The 20589-nt window shown below is 47.1% G+C and overlaps 1 protein-coding gene and 1 long non-coding RNA gene across 5 annotated transcripts in view; one reads left to right on the forward strand and one right to left on the reverse strand.

Annotated features, from left to right (window-relative positions):
- Nucleotides 1–11529, reverse strand: part of LOC122458312 — a 33339-nt gene extending 21810 nt beyond the window's left edge. The window contains exon 1 of one of the 2 annotated variants that reach the window (XR_006278301.1): nt 11227–11529. This is a non-coding gene — a long non-coding RNA (uncharacterized LOC122458312). The remainder of the gene's footprint in view (nt 1–11226) is intronic. The other variant, XR_006278299.1, reaches the window with a different exon arrangement.
- Nucleotides 10505–20589, forward strand: part of BRD4 (bromodomain containing 4) — a 248487-nt gene continuing 238402 nt past the window's right edge. For 2 of the 3 annotated variants that reach the window (XM_038378569.2, XM_038378573.2), the window contains exon 1: nt 10505–10674. The gene's annotated coding sequence lies outside the window, so the exon portion shown is untranslated. Of the gene's footprint in view, nt 10675–11562; nt 11627–20589 lie in introns of those variants that run through there. The other variant, XM_038378575.2, reaches the window with a different exon arrangement.

Here is a 20589-nt window from a genome sequence, read left to right on the forward strand (position 1 = left end):
CTAGTCTGTAGCGGTGCATGGGATTCTTCCCTCCTAAGTGCAGGACTCTGCACTTGTCCTTGTTGAACCACATCAGATATCTTTTGGCCGAATCCTCTAATTTGTCTAGGTCACTCTGTATCCTATCCCTACCCTTCAGCATATCTACCTCTCCTCGCAGTTTAGTGTCATCTGCAAACTTGCTGAGGGTGCAATCCACACCATCCTCCAGATCATTTATGAAGATATTGAACAAAACCGGCCCAAGGACCGACCCTTGGGGCACTCCACTTGATACCAGCTGCCAACTAGACATGGAGCCATTGATCACTACCCGTTGAGCCCGACAATCTAGCCAACTTTCTATCCACCTTATAGTCCATTCATCCAGCCCATACTTCTTTAACTTGCTGGCAAGAATAGTGTGGGAGACCGTGTCAAAAGCTTTGCTAAAGTCAAGGAATAACACGTCCACTGCTTTCCCCTCATCCACAGAGCCAGTTATCTCGTCATAGAAGGCAATTACATGAGTCAGGCATGACTTGCTCTTGGTGAATCCCATGCTGACTATTCCTGATCACTTTCCTCTCCTCTAAGTGCTTCAGAATTGATTCCTTGAGGACCTGCTCCATGGATTTTTCCAGGGACTGAGGTGAGGCTGACTGACCTGTAGTTCTCAGGATCCTCCTTCTTCCCTTTTTTAAAGATGGGCACTACATTAGCCTTTTTCCAGTCGTCTGGGACTTCCCCCGATTGCCATGAGTTTTCAAAGATTATGGCCAATGGCTATGCAATCACATCCTCCAACTCCTTTAGCACTCTCGGATGCAGCGCATCCGGCCCCATGGACTTGTGCTCGTCCAGCTTTTCTAAATAGTCCTGAACCACTTCTTTCTTTACAGAGGGCTGGTCACCTCCTCCCCATGCTGTGCTGCCCAGTGCAGTCCTCTGGGAGCGGACCTCGTTCGTGAAGACAGAGGCAAAAAAACCATTGAATACATTAGCTTTTTCCACATCCTCTGTCACTAGGTTGCCTCCCTCATTCAGTAAGGGGCCCACACTTTCCTTGACTTTCTTCTTGTTGCTAACATACCTGAAGAAACCCTTCTTGTTACTCTTAACATCTCTTACTAGCTGCAACTCCAGGTGTGATTTGGCCTTCCTGACTTCTCTCCTGCATGCCCGAGCAATATTTTATACTCTTCCCTGGGCATTTGTCCAATCTTCCACTTCTTGTAAGCTTCTTTTTTGTGTTTAAGATCAGCAAGGATTTCACTGTTAAGTCAAGCTGGTCGCCTGCCATATTTACTATTCTTTCTACACATCAGGATGGTAACCTCAATAAGGAATCTTTATAATACAGCCAGCTCTCCTGGACTCCTTTCCCCCTCAAGTTGTTCTCCCAGGGGATCCTGCCTATCAGTTTCCTGAGGGAGTCAAAGTCTGCTTTTCTGAAGTCCAGAGTCCATTTTCTGCTGCTCTCCTTTCTTCCCTGTGTCAGGATCCTGAACTCGACCATCTCATGGTCACTGCCTCCCCAGGTTCCCATCCACTTTTGCTTCCCCTACTAATTCTTCCCTGTTTGCGAGCAGCAGGTCAAGAGCAACTCTGCCCATATTTGGTTCCTCCAGCACTTGTACCAGGAAATTGTCCCCTACACTTTCCAAAAACTTCCTGGATTGTCTGTGCACTGCTGTATTGCTCTCCCAGCAGATATCAGGGTGATTGAAGTCTCCCAGGAGAACCAGGGCCTCCGATCTATTAAGTTCTGTGAGTTGCCAGAAGAAAGCCTCGTCTACCTCATCCCCTTGGTCCGGTGGTCTCTAGCAGACTCCCACCACAACATCACCCTTGTTGCTCACACTTCTAAACGTAATCCAGAGACTCTCAGGTTTTTCTGCAGTTTCATACTTGAGCTCTGAGGAGTCATACTGCTCCCTTACATACAATGCAACTCCTCCACCTTTTCTGCCCTGCTTGTCCTTCCTGAACAGTTTATATCCATCCATGACAGTACTCCAGTCATGTGAGTTATCCCACCAAGTCTCTGTTATTCCAATCACATCGTAATTCCTTGACTGTGCCAGGATATCCAGTTCTCCCTGCTTGGTTCCCAGGCTTCTTGCATTTGTGTACAGGCACTTGAGATAACTTGCTGATTGTCCCTCTTTCTCAGTATGAGGCAGGAGCCCTCCCCTCTCCTGCTCGTGCTTCCTCCCGGTATCCCACTTCCCCACTTACCTCAGGGCTTTGGTCTCCTTCCCCCGGTGAACCTAGTTTAAGCCCTCCTCACTAGGTTAGCCAGCCTGCTTGTGAAGATGCTCTTTCCTCTCTTCGTTAGGTGGAGCCCGTCTCCGCCCAGCACTCCTCTTTCTCAGAACACCATCCCATGGTCAAAGAATCCAAAGCTTTCTCTCCGACACCACCTGCGTAGCCATTCGTTGACTTCCACAATTTGACGGTCTCTACCCAGGCCTTTTCCTTCCATGGGGAGGATGGATGAGAAGACCACTTGCCCCTCAAACTCCTTTATCCTTCTTCCCAAAGCCATGTAGTCTGCAGTGATTCGCTCAAGATCATTCTTGGCAGTATCACTGGTGCCCGCGTGGAGAAGCAGAAGGGGTAGCGATCCGAGGACTTGATGAGTCTTGGCAGTCTCTCCATCACATTGTGAATCCTAGGTCCTTCCGATTACAGAGACACCTCCATCCTATCACACTGGAAGCTGTAGGAACCCATTGTAAGTAATTCCTGATCCAGTCCATAGAGCTGTCCCTAAAACAGTGCAAGGCAGTGGGCATGCAAGTAGATGAATGAAAGAATATAATTATTTGGGACACATCATGGCACATATGGTAAATGTCTTCACAGCAGAGTAAACTAACATTATCTACACCTGAGTTAACTCCTCTGGAGTTAGCCCAGCTCAAGTAAATACAGCCACACTATGAAATAATACTTGAGCTGCACAGAGGGGCTGTGTTAGCAGCTGACAAGCTGTGCTAACTTGAACAGCATAGCCCACATCCCTGACTGGGCAGCCAACTGAAGTTAAAAGCAGCACCACCCTTAAGACGTTTTGTATAAGGATGGGACTTGAGTTGGGGCATATTGTATTGATCTTGAAGGCCTAAAGAGTTAAGGTGACTATAAACTCTCTCACTATCCAACATCACATGGTAATAGATAGATTTGGGGATAGGGGAGTTCTACAGAGACCTTAGTTTACTCAGCAAACACCCAAAAGCATTCATTCTAAAACTGAAAGTGTACTGATTGAACACAAGAAAGAACAAGAAATTAAAATGAGCATTTATATTGAAATAGAAACAATCAAATCCTTTAAAGTCTCTTGTTGGGAAGCAAAATATTAGAGACTTATTTTCAGAACAGCCTTTTGTTGATTAAAAAAGTTAATTTTACTTCCAGTCCTGCTGTTTAAAGGGTATTTACTTCTCCTGTTTCTAAGACAGACAGGCTCAAGGTGGAGGAGAGAGTAGGAGAAAGGTGGGGGAATACAGATTTTATTGATATCTTTGGAATACTGGTTAATCATGAATGGATGCTTTGGCTGGCAGGTCAAGCTTAGCACTTTCTGCTCGGAACCTGTTCATGCTCTGATCGGGGACATAATCTATTTGGATTCTTGCTCCTTAGACAAGGCACAGTTGTGGTCATCTCATCTCACTACATTAATACAAAAAGCTGAGAGAACGAGAAAGGAAAAAAAGCAACACAACAAGGGAAGGGGAAACAATACAGGATCTGCCAGCCCTGCAAAGACATGTAAGACAGTGCCACTGATGGGCTGAGGAGAGGATGTTGTGATTGTGTGGTGACTTTCAGCACTCACAGGTGAAAACAAAGTTCCTGCCACAAGAGCAAGGCCAGCTGTCCTCTGCCCTCCACCCCCCAGGAAGTCCTTAGCCTGGTCTGCTCTGTCTGACTTGAGCTTGAGGAAGCTGAAATGAGTCAAGATGAGTTGCAATGCTGGCAGATTGGGGGATGAGCTGACAGGAGAAAACTATTTTTTCTCCAAAGTCTCTTTTTAGGAACCCCAAAAAGGAGTAAAAGTAGGTGGCATATTTTATCCTCATTAATTTGTCCATCATTTAAATGCATTTCTGTAAGGCCAAACTTGGCATAGGTACCTTTGTTTCCATAGTTTCTTGTTTACTAAGTATGATCTGGCATAGTCCTTGAATTATATCAGTAAGCCCTGGTTGTTTGGACTACTAGTTTCTCTGTTGGGTTTTCTTGCATATACTATAATATTTGTCATTGTAAACAACTTGACCTATTGTTCAAGGTATTGTAACTTTTATGATCTTTCACATACTTTTTACAATTGAGCTTATGGCAACTTTGTAGGTCCAATAATCACAACAGGCAACACTTGAATTAACTCTGCAGCAAACACAAGCCCTTAGACATTCTTCATGTCTCCTAATTACAGGGCAGTCCCGGCTGAACCATACTTACAGTATAGCCCTAGTGGCTTTTTCAAGCTCCAGGAGCAGAGTTAAGGTTGGGTGAGGGCTGCTATGCACCTTACCTCTTTATTTTCTGGTTTTCAGAGATTTAAATCTAATTGCACTCAACATTCTAGATGGGTACAAGGCACTACCAGCCAACCATAACTCCTTATTAACCAAAGTTCTGGGTAGTGAATGGACATCAGATCTTTGCTCCCAGTTCTGCCCCATATTTCCTCTATAACCTTTTCCAAGTCACTTACATTCCCTGTCCTTTGGTTCCCCCACCTGGAAAACAGGCCCATACACATTCCCCTGGACCAAAGGGTGTTTGTGTGGCGAACACAGCAGGAGAAGTCATTGGACCAGATCCTAGAGCCTCCTTTCACTTTGAAATATCCTGTGTGGTTCACAGACCAATGGTAGAAATATCCCCAGCACCAAGGGTTCTTCTCCATTACCTTTGTTGTATCTAGTTTTTAAACAGCAATTCCTGAGACACTGGATTATTCCTGCCTTTGAAAATTGTCTCCGGTTTGAGCCAACTATCAATCCCACTGTAAGGGTGTTGTGGCTTGGTCATGGGCATTCAGACCTTGTAGTCAGTGTCAAAGTCTGCAGCCAGGAGACAGGAGTCAAGAGCCAACTGGGTCAGGATTTCGGGAGGTCAGAAGCAGGAGACAAACTGGAGATCAGAACCACAAGTTGGGAACCACAGTCAGGCCAGGTTAAGCTGCCATGGAGTCAGAGACAGGGAAACAAGCTGGAGGCCAGGAACCTCAAGTCAGATGCCAGGAGTCAAGCCAGGATATCAGGCGGCATGGGTGGGAAGCACAAGGCGCACAGTCTAGAGCAGGGTGAAGCCCGGTTGTTCAGACAGGGCAGTTCCTGTTCCTGCTGCTGGCTTAAGCAGGGCCAGTCGGCCAATTAGGCGCTCTGGAGCTCCGCCAATCAGACATCAGAGATGGAGCCTAACACTGGAGCTGGGCTTGGAGTGTGGCTGCTCCTATGGACTTGAGTTTGAGACTGGTGGTTCATGACCCATGGGGTATTTCCACAATTTTCATCGTTATCTTCAGAACCCCTTTGTTTGTCAACAAGAGGGAGCCCTAAAGTAAGGGAGAAGTCCCTTGTCCTCTGCTTCTTGCTTTGGGAGACCTCCCCCCTCAGAGCTCGCCTGTTACAGAAGTGCTCTCTATCTGTATATAAGTAAATAGTGAGTTCAGGTACCAGTAGATGGCATTCAGTAGATGGGGTGCAGGCTCTGGGCAGCACTGACCTCAGGTAGCTCCCAGGAAGCAGCATCATGTCTCTCCAAGCTCCTAGGCACAGGGGCAGCCAGGGAGCTCTGCAGGCGCCGCCCCCGCAGCTCCCACTGGCTGTGGTTCCCTGCCAATGGGAGCTGCAGAGCTGGTTCTCTGGTGGCGCCTGCGCCACTGGCAGGGGCAGCACACGGAGACCTCCTGGCCGCCCCTGCACCTAGGAACCAGAGGGACATGCCAGGTGCTTCTGGGAGCCCTCTGCTGCAGCCAACCAACTTTTAGCAGCCCAGTCAGCGATGCTGACCAGAGCTGCCAGGGTCCCTTTTTGACCGTGCGTTCCAGTCAAAAACCGGATGTTGGCCACCTTATCTCTGGTTGGCTCAGCTCTCATAGGGTGCGTAGGGTATGGCCTCCCAAGTGGGTTGCCAATAATGAAAACTTCCTACACAGCCTCAGAAACAGATACTAAGCGTGTCAGATAACTACCACACCTTGTTCTAGGAATTTCTGGGTCCATCTAGCTGAGGTGCCTGCTCTCTGGACATGTGCAAATGGAGAAAAATTGTAGGCCCTGTTGAACTGGGAAGGACTCAGACTGGTGATCTTCTGGAGAAAGTCTCTCCCTTTAGCCATCCAGTCCTCTGCTGAGTGTTAATTTAAGATTGCGGTCCCCTAGTTATACAGACAATATAGTAATCAAAAGCCTGTTACAAGAATGATAATGCTGGAACGTCAACCATTCAGAAGTTTGAAAATGCCAGAATTGAGTTTACCCAGGGAGCTCTAGGGACGAATTTCCCCATTGCCTGAAGTTCAACCCCTCCTCTACCTCCTGCTTGGGATCTGGGAGTCACAGTTAATGCTGTGATAGAGATTTCCAGACGCACTTCTCTCCCCACCCCCACCACACATGGCCAGCAGACAGCCAATAGTTAATGCCATAGCTGTGGATAGCTATAAGAGGCCACATATTAAAGGTCTCCGGCTCAGATTGGCAAACACATAGCAGTGTCTCCATTTCTTCCTCCTGAACACAGGCACAGAACTTGAGCCCGAGCAGGACCGACCTTCCCAGTGGCATGACTATGTTTGCACTTGAGGATCAGGGCACAGCTGATCCTGTGAAAGATCATGGATCATTTTAGGGAGACAGACCAAACAGCCGGAGTCCTTCAAATCAGTTATTAGACCCAAGATGTTAGGGACCAGACTGTAGCCAGCCTGAGAGTGGATGTATAATGGGGAGGAGGAAAGGGAGTTCATGCTGTGCCCTCAGTGTAGATCTCAACCACACCTGCAGCCTGCTCTAGGCAGCAGATGGGGCAATGGCTATCTCCACACTGGCCAGCAGAGGGCATGAGAAATAGGAGTGGGTATGGTTCCCAACCCTCCAGGATTGTCCTGGAGTCTCAAAGAATTAAAGATTAATATTTAATTAAATATTTTGTCATGTGATGAAGCCTCCAGGAATACATCCAACCAAAATTGGTAACCCCAGGAGTGGGTGCTCTCTGACTTTGCATCTGGGCAGCATGGTCTGCCTGAATCACAGTGACTGCTGGGGCTCCTGGTGGGGAAGTGAGGTGCCACCCCATGCTCAGCACAGGGCTCTGGCTGATAGTATGCCTACACCAGACCTGAAAGGTGGAAACATTGCAGCGCAGCCATGGTGGCACAAGAAGCAAGCTTCCTCAACTACAATCCTGTCTGAAATTGTAGGTACAACCTCAGGACAGCTAGCCCCTACTGCCACCTGAGCTACACTGCTCAATCAGCACTAATGCAAGTATGTCTCCTTGAGCTGGAAATTACACTTTCCAGCTCTGGTGTAGACATACCCTGAGAGGTGTGAGCAGGGCCAGATTAACTTTTTGTGGGCCCAGCGCCAAACATATTTGTGGGCCCCCATTGGGGATATAGGGCATATGATGGGGGGCGGTCCACAGAGCAAGGGGCCAGTTGGGGGCAATGAGGCGCAGTGCAGAGGGAGAGGCCCCACTCAGCCCAGCACAAGGGCACTGTTTACAAACCCACAACTGCTTGACACATACGGGCCCGCTCAGCCCTGCGCTGCCAGCATGCCCCTTCCACACTACCCCCCTGCCCAGTGCCCTGCCCTTATGCCCAGCATCCTCTCACCCAGAGACTTTCCCCACGGATCCCTATGCCCAATGCCCCTGGACCCGCTATGCCAGCAGCGCCTGCCCAGAGACCCCTCCCACTGACCTCCCACCACAACTGCACAGCACTCTGCACACCATACCCCCTGCCTAGCTCCCCCACCCACAGATCCCCTACTGTCCAGCACCCCCTTCACAGTCCCACCATCACAGCTGTACAGCGCCCCATATTCCTGAGGGAATTCTACATCAAATTCTGTGCATATTTTAAAATTCAGCAATTTTTTTTTTTTTTTACAATAAATAAATGTGGAAGCTCCACCATGGCAGTGGGGAGCACAGGCCATTGCAGTGGGAGAATACCCTGCAGCCTCCCCCACCCTCAGGGACAGGGACTTGGCAGTGAGGCTTAACCTGACCCTGACACAGCACAAGGGCCATGCCTGCCACAGAAACACCCTGGGGCCCTGCTCCTTTTGCACTGGGCACACCAGATGTGGGCAGGGAGGTTCAGCCTGGCAGCAGAATCCAAGTTCAGAGGGGCTTAGTGTGTGGGAGATCCACATGGGAGTAAGATGGTTCTGTGTGGGGGTAAGAGGGTTCTGTGTGGGGCAGTCTGGGTGTGGGCAGCTCAGTGGGGGATCTGGATGCACAGGGAGGTTCCAGGTGCAGGGGCAATGGGAGTCTGCAGTGGTGCTAAGTGAAAGTGGTTGGAGCTCGGGGGTTGGGTTGGGGTATGTGTGTGGGTGCAGGGGAGCTGGGTTTCATTTAGGTTGGGGTCCAGGTGTAGGTGGTTGGGGCTCAATGAGGAGGCACATCAGGGTGGTACAGATGCAGAGGAGGTGGGGCTTGTCAGGGTGAGGGTTTGATGGGCCTGCTTAACAGGGGAGCCCCAGCTGCTGCCAAGGGGATCCGCATGCTGGGCCCCCACTTCCCCTATCCCCTTCTCTTCCCCATCCCATCATAGGTACTGACTTTTGGTTTTGCCAGTGGGTGGTTAAGGCACAGGCCTGTGGGCCAGGTGTTCTGGGTTTGGTTCTCTGCTCTGCCACAGACTCCCTGCTTAGCCTTAGGAAAGTCACTTCACCTCTGGATCCCACCTGCCAAATGGGGCTAATGCTGACCCTGCCTCTTAGGCTAAATCCATTCATGGCCGTGTCATGATGGGGGAAATGAACATACCAAGGTTGGTAGATTTGGGCTGAACTTCTCCACAGCCTGAGAACGAGAGCCAGCTCCACATAAGGGGAAATGGGAGAGAGAGGGGCTCAGGCCAGCTCTGCATAGAGGGGGCTTGGGGCTTCAGCCCCGCAGCTCCTGCCACTAGGGCAGCTGGGGGCTTCAGCCCCGCAGCTCCTGCCAGGATCTGGGCTTCTTCTCCCCACCAGCACAGCTCCTGCGGGGGTCAAGACTTCTCCTCCCCCTAAACCACCACTGTACCCACCAGCCCTAGGTTAGCTGGGCTCACTTAGGTCACCTGATGGCTGCTGTGACTGGAGTGGAGCCTGAAACCCTACAGGTGGATGCCATGGCCACCAGCCCAAGAGGTGCAGGGCGGTTCTGGTGAGCAGGGGCGGGGGCTTTGGGGAAGAGGCGGGGAGGGCGCAGAGCAGGGGCGGGGCAGCTCCCGGCCAGGGGACTGGACTGGGCTGGCCGGGGCCCCTCCTGACTTTGGGCCCAGTGCCATGGCGCCACGGTAAACCCGGTACTGGGTGTGAGTAAACCCTGGCTACCAGGGACTGCAGTAATCTGGGGAGCGCTGCATAAAAATCAATGAAGGGGCATTACATGATACTAGCAGGGGGTCACACCCACAGTGCCAGATTAGATGGATCTTTCTGCTAAAATGATCAGCAGTAAAACAGTGAACACAGACATTTGCATTATCAGACTTCAGAGTCAACAGATACTGGGCAGACCAGAAAGTGGAAGGACTAACAATTCTCCAGAGCAAGTGATTCAACCAGCAGCATTGGGGGAAAGGTTTCAGAGTAGCAGCCATGTTAGTCTGTATTCGCAAAAAGGAGTACTTGTGGCACCTTAGAGACTAACAAATTTATTAGAGCATGCTCTCTAAGGTGCCACAAGTACTCCTTTTCTTTTTATTGGGGGAAAGAGAATCTTCTCCCCATGCAGTGGATGATGCGTTTTACTCACATGAGAGCTCTCCCCTCATCTCTGCGTGCAGCATATACCCCATTGTGGCCCCTTCCTGCGCCATGCCCAACAACTTGCAGAAACCGCCTCCCTATGCAGTGCCCACCCAGCTGCAGAGAGCCGCCTTCACCCTGCTTGCAATGACCAACGGGCTAAAGAAGCTCCCTCCCTCCGTGCAGTGAGCGTCTGCTGCAGAGCTGCCCCCACGCCCCGCACGGGGGCTGCCGAGTCCCTCCCCCCGTGCAGTCCCCAAGTGGCTGCAGACCCCCAAGAGCACCCTTCCCCCGCGCCATCCCCGCAGCGCAGCGCGCGCTCCCTCCCTCCCTCGTGCCGTGCCCTCCTCGGAGCGCGCGCCCCCGCCCGCCGCGTGACCCGACCTCTCCCCTCGGGCTCGAGGGGCCGGGCTTAGGAAGCGGAGGGGGCGCCCGTAACCTGCGCGCGGGGCGTCGGGGGCGCAGGGGGCGTGGTCTGTTGCGCCGCGACGCAGAGCGTTGCGCGGTGAGGTCAGTGCGGCGCCGCTGTTGGTCCCTCCCGCTGCCCCGCGGTCTTTATCTGCCCCGCGGAGGCCCCCGACTTAGCCTCCCCTCTCCAGTGCGAGGCGGAGGAGACGCCTCCCCCCCTCCGGGCCCCACGGCACCCGGTCCGGCGGGAGGGTGGAGAGCGCGGCCTGTCCCTCCTCAGGTGAAAGCCGAGTTCGCGCGCGAGGGAAGCGGCTCCCTCGACTGGGGGGCGCGGTCGAGCGGAGGTGGGGATGTCGGTATTCAACATCCTCGGTTACGTTGTTCTGATAGCGTAATCCGCATTGCGTAATGCGGCCGCTGCGTCAGGCAGGCTACACAATTTCCGTTGGGACGTCTGTCTCGGGCTGAGGCCTGCTGCTCCAACGTTGTATTCTGAGCCGCTTCCCTCTTGGAAGGGGGCGCTACGTTGTGTGCGTAGCTGTTGTGCCGCTCACGTAGCCCGCGATCTGCGTAGGGGGTGTAGGAGAGCGGGTAAGGGGATCGGCTTTTTCTGCTGTTTACGCATTGTGCGCGTTTGGCGGCTGGTTAACCTGCAGAATGCAACGTGATTTACGTAGGGGCGTCTCTGGCTCCCTTGCGCCGATTGCGGTGGGAAGCGAGCTCGGAGCAGACGGTGCAGAGTTGGCGTGCGAGTGAGACTTGGCCCCGTCTGTAGGCTACGCGAGTTGCGTAGAGAGCGCTTACCCCCGCGCGCGGACCGCGGTTTACGTACGTTGGGTGCGATTCCTCGTTGAGGACGGCTGTTCCCTGGAGAGGTTGGCGAATAGGCTTTAGCGCTATTTGCGTAGCGACCTGAGGAGCCTGATGTATTTTTTTAGGAAGTGCGACGTTGGCGTAGGATTGTTTCTCCTCCGGTGAGTGGGGGGGAAAGCCTTTTGCTTCGCGGTCTGCAGGGGGGGGAGGAGCCGTTTGCCCTGGGGCCGTGGCGCCCCGGTGGGGGACGGCTAGCTCAGTACGCGGGTTGCGCAGCGTACGGGAGCAGGGGCCCTGGGGCGGGGCGGGGCGGCGGAGCTGATGGTACTTCCTGCCGCCGCCATTTTGTCATCTAGCCGGCGGAGGAAGCGGTGCCTCTTGAGTGGAGGCAGCGGCCCGGCTTGGCCCCGCGGCTTGCGGTGAGTGAGGCGGTCACGCACTCCACCCTCACGGGCTCTCCTCGCCGCGGCTCCTGCGTGGGTCACGCCAGCCCGGACCAGGCGGCCCCGGACACCGCCGGCGGGGCGTGGGATAGCCGCGTCTCTCCGCGCCGTTAGGCCGGGCTGCCGCCGCCGCCACCCCCGCGGGGTGGATGCGGATAGATCAGGCCCGGCTCCTCATGGCGCTGCGGCCCGGCTGCCCCCGAGCTGCCGGGCCCGTCGTCGACGCTTGGGGGTCCTGGAGATTGGGCGGGCCGGGCCGGTCTCTGCGGAGGGCCGTGCGGTGCAGGTCACTGGGGAGGGAGCGGCGATGCTGGTGCAGTAATAGGCGGCAGCTCGGCGTTGCCCCTTGTTCATTGTAACCGAGTGATACAGCTCGCCCCGGCCTACTGGCACTTTACTGTCCGGCAAGCCGCTGCTGATGGAGGGTCCTCTTTGAGATTGCATAGCAACTGCGGCACTAGCAGAGTCCCGTAAACCGGATTGAGGCGCTGATTCCGGTTTAAATCATAGAATATCATAGAATATCAGGGTTGGAAGGGACCCCAGAAGGTCATCTAGTCCAACCCCCGAAATGTGTCTGATGGGAAGAAAGGCTTTGAACAGTGTGTGCTTTTGATGAACCTTCCCCTTTTTTTTTTTTTTCCTTGAAAGGGCAGTAACCTGAATTCTGGTGCACTTCAGAGTATAAACTGATGTTGTTTACTACACTGGCTCTTCAGATTTTGTCATTTTGCAATGTAGAAAAACAAATGGTCTCTCTTGGTGTGAAAGACTCAAACAAGTGGTAGCTACTATACAGTGATTATAGAAACAGTGGAACTGACTATACTGTGTATTTGGTGGTACATTCTATATAGAGAATTTCTTAAACTACTGGTTTTAATCTTGGATGTTACAAGTATCACTAGTGAATTTAAAAAAAAAAAATCAGAAGTGTGGCTTATTTGATGTGGACTGTCCATTTAGCGTAGGGAATAAAAATGTGTTGACGTAGCTGTTTATATATCGTGTACTAAATAACTTGACATAGCCAGTTAGAACAATTTTGCGTTTAACTTTCTTCTACAACTCTTCCCCCCCCCCCCCCAATGGCAGGACTAAGTATTATCATTCTAGACCATCCCTGACAGTGAGATTTCTGCTAATATGAAATTGTGTGGCTAATACTTTCTTCCTGCTTGCAGTGCTTTTCCCCACTGTGACTGATTTTTTTTCCCCCCCAAATTGTTGTCTAGATTATAGAATGTACCTTGAGTGGAAACAGTCTGTTCAGAAACAGAACTTCCTATTAAGAAGGCTGGTCCATGTTTTGGAAAGGAGAGTTGGTAGTATGAGAGGGAAAAGGAAGCTGACCTCCCCACTCCGAACTGTAGGGTACAGATGTGGGGACCTGCATGAAAGACCCCCTAAGCTTATTTTTACCAGTTTAGGTTAAAAACTTTCCCAAGGCACAAACTTTGCCTTGTTCTTGAACATTATGCTGCTACCACCAAGTGATTTAGACAAAGAACAGGGAAAGGACCACTTGGAGTCCCTATTTCCCCACAGACCAGCTTGGGTTTCTTAGGACCCTAAAAACCCAATCAGATTCTAAAAAACCCATCACTTCATTAGAAGAACAAAACAAAGATAAAAGAAACACTCTGTAGGATTAGAATGGAAGATAATCTTACAGGCAGTCAGATTCAAAACATAGAGAGTGCCTCTAGGCAAAACTTTAAGTTAGAAAAAGACACACAAACAGGAATACACATTCCCTCCAGCACAGCAAATTTACAAGCCAAAACAAAGAAAACCACGTTTTCTAGCTAGATTACTTTACAGGAGTTGGAGGGCTTGCATCCTTGATCTGTTCCTGGCAAAGGTATCACACAGACACAAGCCTCCCCCCCCCCCCCGCGATTTGAAAGTATCTTGTTCCTTCATTGGTCATTTTGGGTCAGTTGCCAGCAAGGTTACCTTAGCTTCTTAACTCTTTACAGGTGAAAGGATTTTGTCTCTGGCCAGGAGGGATTTTATAGCACTGTATACAGAAAGGTGGTTACCCTTCCCTTTATATTTATGACACCCCTACTGACTGTATTGTGTGGAACAGGGAAAACTGTTCTAACTTCTAATTCTCACCAGCAACCACACAACAGAACCACTATCCCAGGAACCTATCCTTGCAACAAAGCCCCGTTACCAACTGTGTCCACATATCTATTCAGGGGACATCATCATAAGGCCTAATCAAATCAGATACACTATCAGAGGCTCATTCACCTGCACATCTACCAATGTGATAAATACCATCATGTGCCAGCAATGTCCCTCTGCCATGTACATTGGTCAAACTGGACAGTCTCTACGTAAAAGAATAAATGGACACAAATCAGATGTCAAGAATTATAACATTCAAAAACCAGTCGGAGAACACTTCAGTCTCTCTGGTCACTCGATTACAGACCTAAGAGTGGCAATTCTTCAACAAAAAAACTTCAGAAACAGACTCCAACAAGAGATTGCTGAATTGAATTAATTTGCAAACTAGGTACAATTAACTTAGGCTTGAATAAAGACTGGGAGTGGATGGGTCATTACACACAGTAAAGCTATTTCCCCATTTTTATTCAGCCACCCCCCTTCTTCACATGTTCTTGTCAATTGCTGGAAATGGCCCACCTTGATTATCACTACAAAAGTCCCCCCCCCTCCCCCAGCTCTCCTGCTGGTAATAGCTCATCTTACCTGATCACTCTTGTTACAGTGTGTATAGTAACACCCATTGTTTCATGTTCTTTGTGTATATAAATCTCCGCACTGTTTTCCACTGCATGCATCTGATGAAGTGAGCTGTAGCTCATGAAAGCTTATGCTCAATTTTGTTAGTCTCTAATGTGCCGCAAGTCCTCCTTTTCTTTTTGCGGATACAGACTAACACGGCTGCAACTCTGAAACCTGTTCTAACTTCAGTTAGACATGGCAACCAGAATTTGCCTATTGAATATGCTGTCATTGCACTGTGATTTACTAGCGAAGTCTACTTAAAAGATAACCAGAGAAGCCAGATCTACTTGTACTGTTGGTAGTGTGGCTAAAATTCCTCTCATAGCTATAGCAAAAGTATTTCAGTAATACTTTTATATTTTCATAGTTCCATTAATTGTTTATATAAAAATGTGAGGACTATTTTGCTTGCTTATTTTTTAGTAACTTTTTTTCTTTTCCTGCTGCTTGTTAATAAAGTAAAGCAAAACTATTGTCTTTCCTGGAACTGGATTGATGTCAAGAATGGGTCAGATACAGCTTTGTCTTCCTTTAAATACTACTAATGTTCACACTAAGAAAAGGAGTACTTGTGGCACCTTAGAGACTAACAAATTTGTTAGAGCATAAGCTTTCGTGAGCTACAGCTCACTTCATCGGATGTAGCTCACAAAAGCTTATGCTCTAATAAATTTGTTAGTCTCTAAGGTGCCACAAGTACTCCTTTTCTTTTTGCGAATACAGACTGACGGCTGCTACTCTGAAACCTGTAATGTTCACACTGTGTTCTTTACCTAAATAGTGCCGTATATCTTACCTTAAAACTAAAAATGACCAAAAATTAGGTGTCACTTAAACAAATAGTTATAAATGATAAACATCAATTAACTTTCAATAAGCCTTGTTAAATCTTCTTTTTTTTTTTGAGACTATTTCTGTGAAGTTCTTGTTTAGCAATGCTTCTGTAGAAAGAGTTGTTTTAGTGTTGTTCAGACTTATTGCACATTTTATAAAAACAGATTGGAGACTGGGAAAATAGCTGGAAAATGTAGGAAGTGCATGTGCTGTAGAATAGATCTTGTTTGAGATGCATACTATACTGGATGGAAAGAATTAATCTGACAAATGCATGGCAAATGTTTACCAGACAGCCAAGATCATGAATAATCACCAGTGGTTGTGTATGACACTGTTTATAGTATGGATAGTGTTCTATTAGATGCATATAAACTTAATTCTGCAGGCTACTTTGGATGTGGGGTTCTTTGTTGTATTTACAGAACATTTTTCATAAAAATAGAATAAAATGGTGGAGGGACTTTAAAAATCATTGATTTACACTAGCTTTGTAAAGCCCCAACTTAATTTGAAAATTTATGGTATGGCTTGCAATTTTAGGATAAATTGATTATGAATTCAGTTTTATAAATGCTGGTTTTAAACTGTTCAGTGTCACTATGATAGGGTATTTTTGAATTTTACGAAACTGCTTCTGGCAAAAAATGAAAATTCCATCATACAAACACTTAAGCACTTCACTGCATGACTAGTTTGATTTCAGAATGGAGCCTTAATACTGTTTTTATTCAAAATGTATATTCATATGAAGTGGAATAAAATCTTCGTCACTATGAAAGTTGCGTCATTGTTAACATTGAAAAGCTTAGTATTTCAAGACGTTAAAGTTCAAAATTGATTTTTTTATACATACAATCTTGCAAATATGTTAACATCAGTAATGTAACATTTTAAACAATTACAGTTAATGAGCAAAAGTCAGAGTTGTTACTGTTGCGTCTAGTTATTGAAATTCACAGAGGGGGTCTTGAAGTCATTCAGAAATAAAATGCTGAAAACAAAAATCAACTTTGAAGTTTTCCTGATGCAGTTTCTAATCTTTAAGTGCACCAGGTGAAATGACGAAAATACTCATTCAGAGCCAGCAGAACCCTTAGCAGTTAGTTGACACTACTTTCATGATCATATACATGAGATTATCATTACTGAATAGCTGTTACAATACTCAACTGGTGAACATGACTTTTTTTTAAATTGAGGCAGCTGGCTTGCAGTTGGCAGAAAACCTACTTTCATCATAAACCTATTAATCTAAATAGTCAAGTGCAGGTGTTTGGTTCTGCTACTGTGTGTGGAACCAGCACATGCAGAAATAGGTCATATATTTTAGAAAATAATGAGGACTACCACATAATACTTGCATTTCATCATTAAATGCATGTTGTATATTTTAGTAATTGTTCGTCTTCCTCCATGCTTCAATAGCTTCAGCAGTGGAACACTGACTTCTCTATACAAAACCATTACTACTGGTTTCAGTATTTTGAACAATTTCCTAGTGAATTTTTTCTGGCCAGTAACATCCACACCCCTGAGTGACAGTTATACTGACCTTACTCCTAGTGTAGACAGCACTGTGTCGACGAGAGGGCTTCCCCCGTTGACATAACTACTGCTTCTTGGGGAGGTGGATTACCTATGCCCACAGTAGAAGCCTTCCCACTTTTTTAGGTAGTGTCTTCGCTGAAGCACTGCAGTGGCGCAGTTGCAGCCTTTTAAGCGTAGAGAAGCACTCAGTCTACATTCTTTGTAGATCTTTATTCACTTGGATTAGTCTGAAACATACTTTTGCAGCTTGCCTACAAGTTTATTTCACCTTGTTACTTGAGATGTGGCATGTGCTGCCACCTTTCTGTTTGTATTTGGAAGCTGTAAAGTGGCTGTTGAAAAATAACTTAATCAGAAATCCAGTTGTAAGATCAAGGTCCTGTGTGGGTGGATCCCTGTACTTGTGCAAAGAAACGTTGAATTCTGTGGGGATACAGGAGTCCATTGTGCAATCAGGAGCATAGATAGTATCTCGCCTATCCTTTCAAATCTTTTGACAGTAGATTTAGCATGAGTGCAGAATAGGTATTTACTCTATCCTGCAGAGCTTTCTTAATCTTAGCTGCATTGGCTTCGTTTTTCTTCACAAATTAGTTGTCTTTTGTCTGTAGTGATTGTAGTCAGATGTACAGATGAATGTGGATGACTGCAGGTATCAGTGCAGAAAGAGCTCTGTGTAAGCTCAAAAACTTCCCTCCCGCCAACAGAAGTTGGTCCAGTAAAAAATATTAACTCGCCCACCTTGTCTTGCTTGAGTATGCAGCGTAAACAACGTAGATGGAAACTCCTGATGAGCCTTAAGTTGTCCATGTTTTCCCACCATACATGAGTGCTGAGGTCACAAGCTTGGTACACTAGCATTTTGGTCTTGATGGTAAGCTTTGAGGAGTTCTGTGCTCTTTTAGTTAGTCTGCGGAAAGTGGTGGCAGCCTTTCCAATGCAAACATTTCGTTCTTCATCCAGTGAGAGGTTGGTGGTCACTGTAGAACCTAAATAGCTGAACTTTTGGACTACTTCTAGCTGGTTTGCATTTAAGGTAGTTGAATGATCTTGTGGACCTCTCTGTGCCAATATAACAGTTTTCTTGATGCTGATGGTGAGAGAAAATGCCTGACAAGTACTTGAAAGGCAATCTAGGAGTTCTTATAGTAGATCTTCATTGTGGGTTATGACGGCAGCATCATCAGCAAATAGAAGTTCACTGATTAGCACCTTTTTGAGTTTGGTCTTTGACTTATGTTGGGACAGGTGGAAGCGTTTCCCATCTGATCTTGTGTGGATATACGCTCCATCTTTCGTGTCCTTAAACGCACAGTTCAAGAGTACTGAGAAGATGCCAAAGAGTGTAGGGGCAAGAACACATCCTTGCCTCACTCTGCTTTTCATCTTAAAGCTGTCTGAAGTGGGCCCATGAGACTGGACAGTTGCTCTCATGTTGTTATGGAATGAACATATAAGACTTAAAAGTGTTGGTGGGCATCCTATCTCTTCTAGTATTGCAAATAGATCTGCTCTGCTGACTGTGTCAAATGCTTTATTAGGTCCACAAAGGAGATGTACAATGGTCGGTTTTGCTTTCTGCACTTTTCTTGGAGTTGACACAGCCTTGAATCTGCACTGTGATTCAGGGTAGACACAGTTCACCAGCTGTTGTAGGTGCACTAAGATTACTTTTGCGAAAGCGTTTCCCGCTACATTTAATAACGAGGTCATAGAATCATAGAATATCAGGGTTGGAAGGGATCTCAGGAGGTCATCTAGTAGTCCAACCCCCTGCTCAAAGCAGGACCAATCCCCAACTAAATCATCCCAGCCAGGGCTTTGTCAAGTCTGATCTTAAAAACCTCTAAGGAAGGAGATTTCACCACCTCCCTAGGTAACACATTCCAGTGCACTCAAAAACAAAAAAATGTAAAACTTTAGACCCTAAAAGTGCACTCAGTCCTGCTTCAGCCAGTTGCTCAGACAAACACATTTGGTTACATTTGCAGGAGCTAATGGTGTCCGCTTCTTGTTTACAATGTCACCTGAAAGTGAGAACAGGCACTGTTGTAACCGGCATCCCAATATATTTGTGCCAGATGTTCTAAAGATTCATATGTCCCTTCATGCTTCAACCACCATTCCAGAGGATATGCGTCCATGCTCATGGTGGGTTCTGCTTGATAACAATTGAGAGCAGAGTGGACCGATGCATGTTCATTTTCATCATCTGAGTCGGATGCCACCAGCAGAAGGTTGATGATTATTATTATTTTTGGTGAGTCGGGTTCTGTAGTTTCCACATCAGAGTGTTGCTCTTTTAAGACTTCTGAAAGCATGCTCCACACCTTGTCCCTCTCAAATTTTGGATGGCACTTCACTTGAGCCAAGATTTAAGCATCTGCTGTAGCTATTTTTAGAAATCTCACATTGGTACCTTCTTTGCGTTTTTGTTAAATCTGTAGTAACAGTATTCATAAATCAAACGTGCTGGGTCATCATCTGAGACTGCTATAACATTAAATATATGGCAGAACGCAGGTAAAATAGAGCAGGGGGACATACAATTCTCTCCCAAGGAGTTCAGTCACAAATTTAATTAATGCCCCCCACACCCAACATTGTCAGCATGGAAGCATGTTTTCTGGAATGTTGGCTGAAGCATGAAGTGGCATACGAATAATTATATTTGGCACGTAAATATCTTGCAATGCTGGCTACAAAAGTCCCATGTGAACGCCTGTTCTCACTTTCAGGGGACATTGTAAATAAGAAGCAGGCAGCTGTATTTCCCATCAATGTAAACAAACTTGTTAGTCTTAGTGATTGGCTGAACAAGATGTAGGACTGAATTAACTTTTCTCTATAAACTATTCTCTAAAGTTTTACGTTGTTTTTGAGTGCAGTTATGTAACAATCTACATTTGTAAGTTATACTTTCACAATAGAGATTGCACTACAGTACTTCTATTTTACAGTGCAGATATTTATAATAAAAATATAAAGTGAGAACTGTACACTTGGTATTCTGTGTTGTAATTGAAATCAATATTTGAAAATTTTTAAAAACATCCAAAATATTTTTAATACATTTTAATTGGTATTCTATTGTTTAACAGTGCGATTAATCACGATTAACTTTTTAATTGCGATTAGTTTTTTTGAGTTAATCGTGTGAGTTAACTGCGATTAATCAAGAGCCCAAGTAAATATAGTCCGAATCTATAGAAAGGGAAATAAGGACAACCCCGGGAATCACAGACCAGTCAGCTTAACTTCAGTACCCAGAAAGGTAATGGAGCAAATAGTTAAGCAATGAATTTGCAAGCACCTAGAAGATAAGTAACAATCAGCATGGATTTGTCAAGACAGATCATGTCAAATCAACCTAATAGCTTTCTTTTGACAGGGTAATGGACCTTGTGGGTAGGGGGAAAGAGGTAGATATGGTATACCTTGACTTTAGTGAAGCTTTTGATTCTGTCTTGCATGACCTTCTATAAACAAACTTGAGAAACACAACTTAGATGGAGCTACTATAAAGGAGGTGCATAACTGGTTGGAAAACCATTCCAAGTTTAGGTTGGACATTAGGAAAAACTTCCTAAACTGTCAGGGTGGTTAAGCACTGGAATAAATTGCCTAGGGAGGTTGTGGAATCTTCATCATTGGAGGTTTTTAAGAGCAGGTTAGACGAACACCTGTGAGGGATGGCCTAGATAATGCTTAATCCTGCAATGAGTGTAGGAGACTGGACTAGATGACTTCCAGTCCTTTCATTCTATTGATCACTTGCAACCCTT

Source organism: Dermochelys coriacea, chromosome 20 (assembly GCF_009764565.3).
Source record: "Dermochelys coriacea isolate rDerCor1 chromosome 20, rDerCor1.pri.v4, whole genome shotgun sequence".
NCBI lineage: Eukaryota > Metazoa > Chordata > Testudines > Dermochelyidae > Dermochelys > Dermochelys coriacea.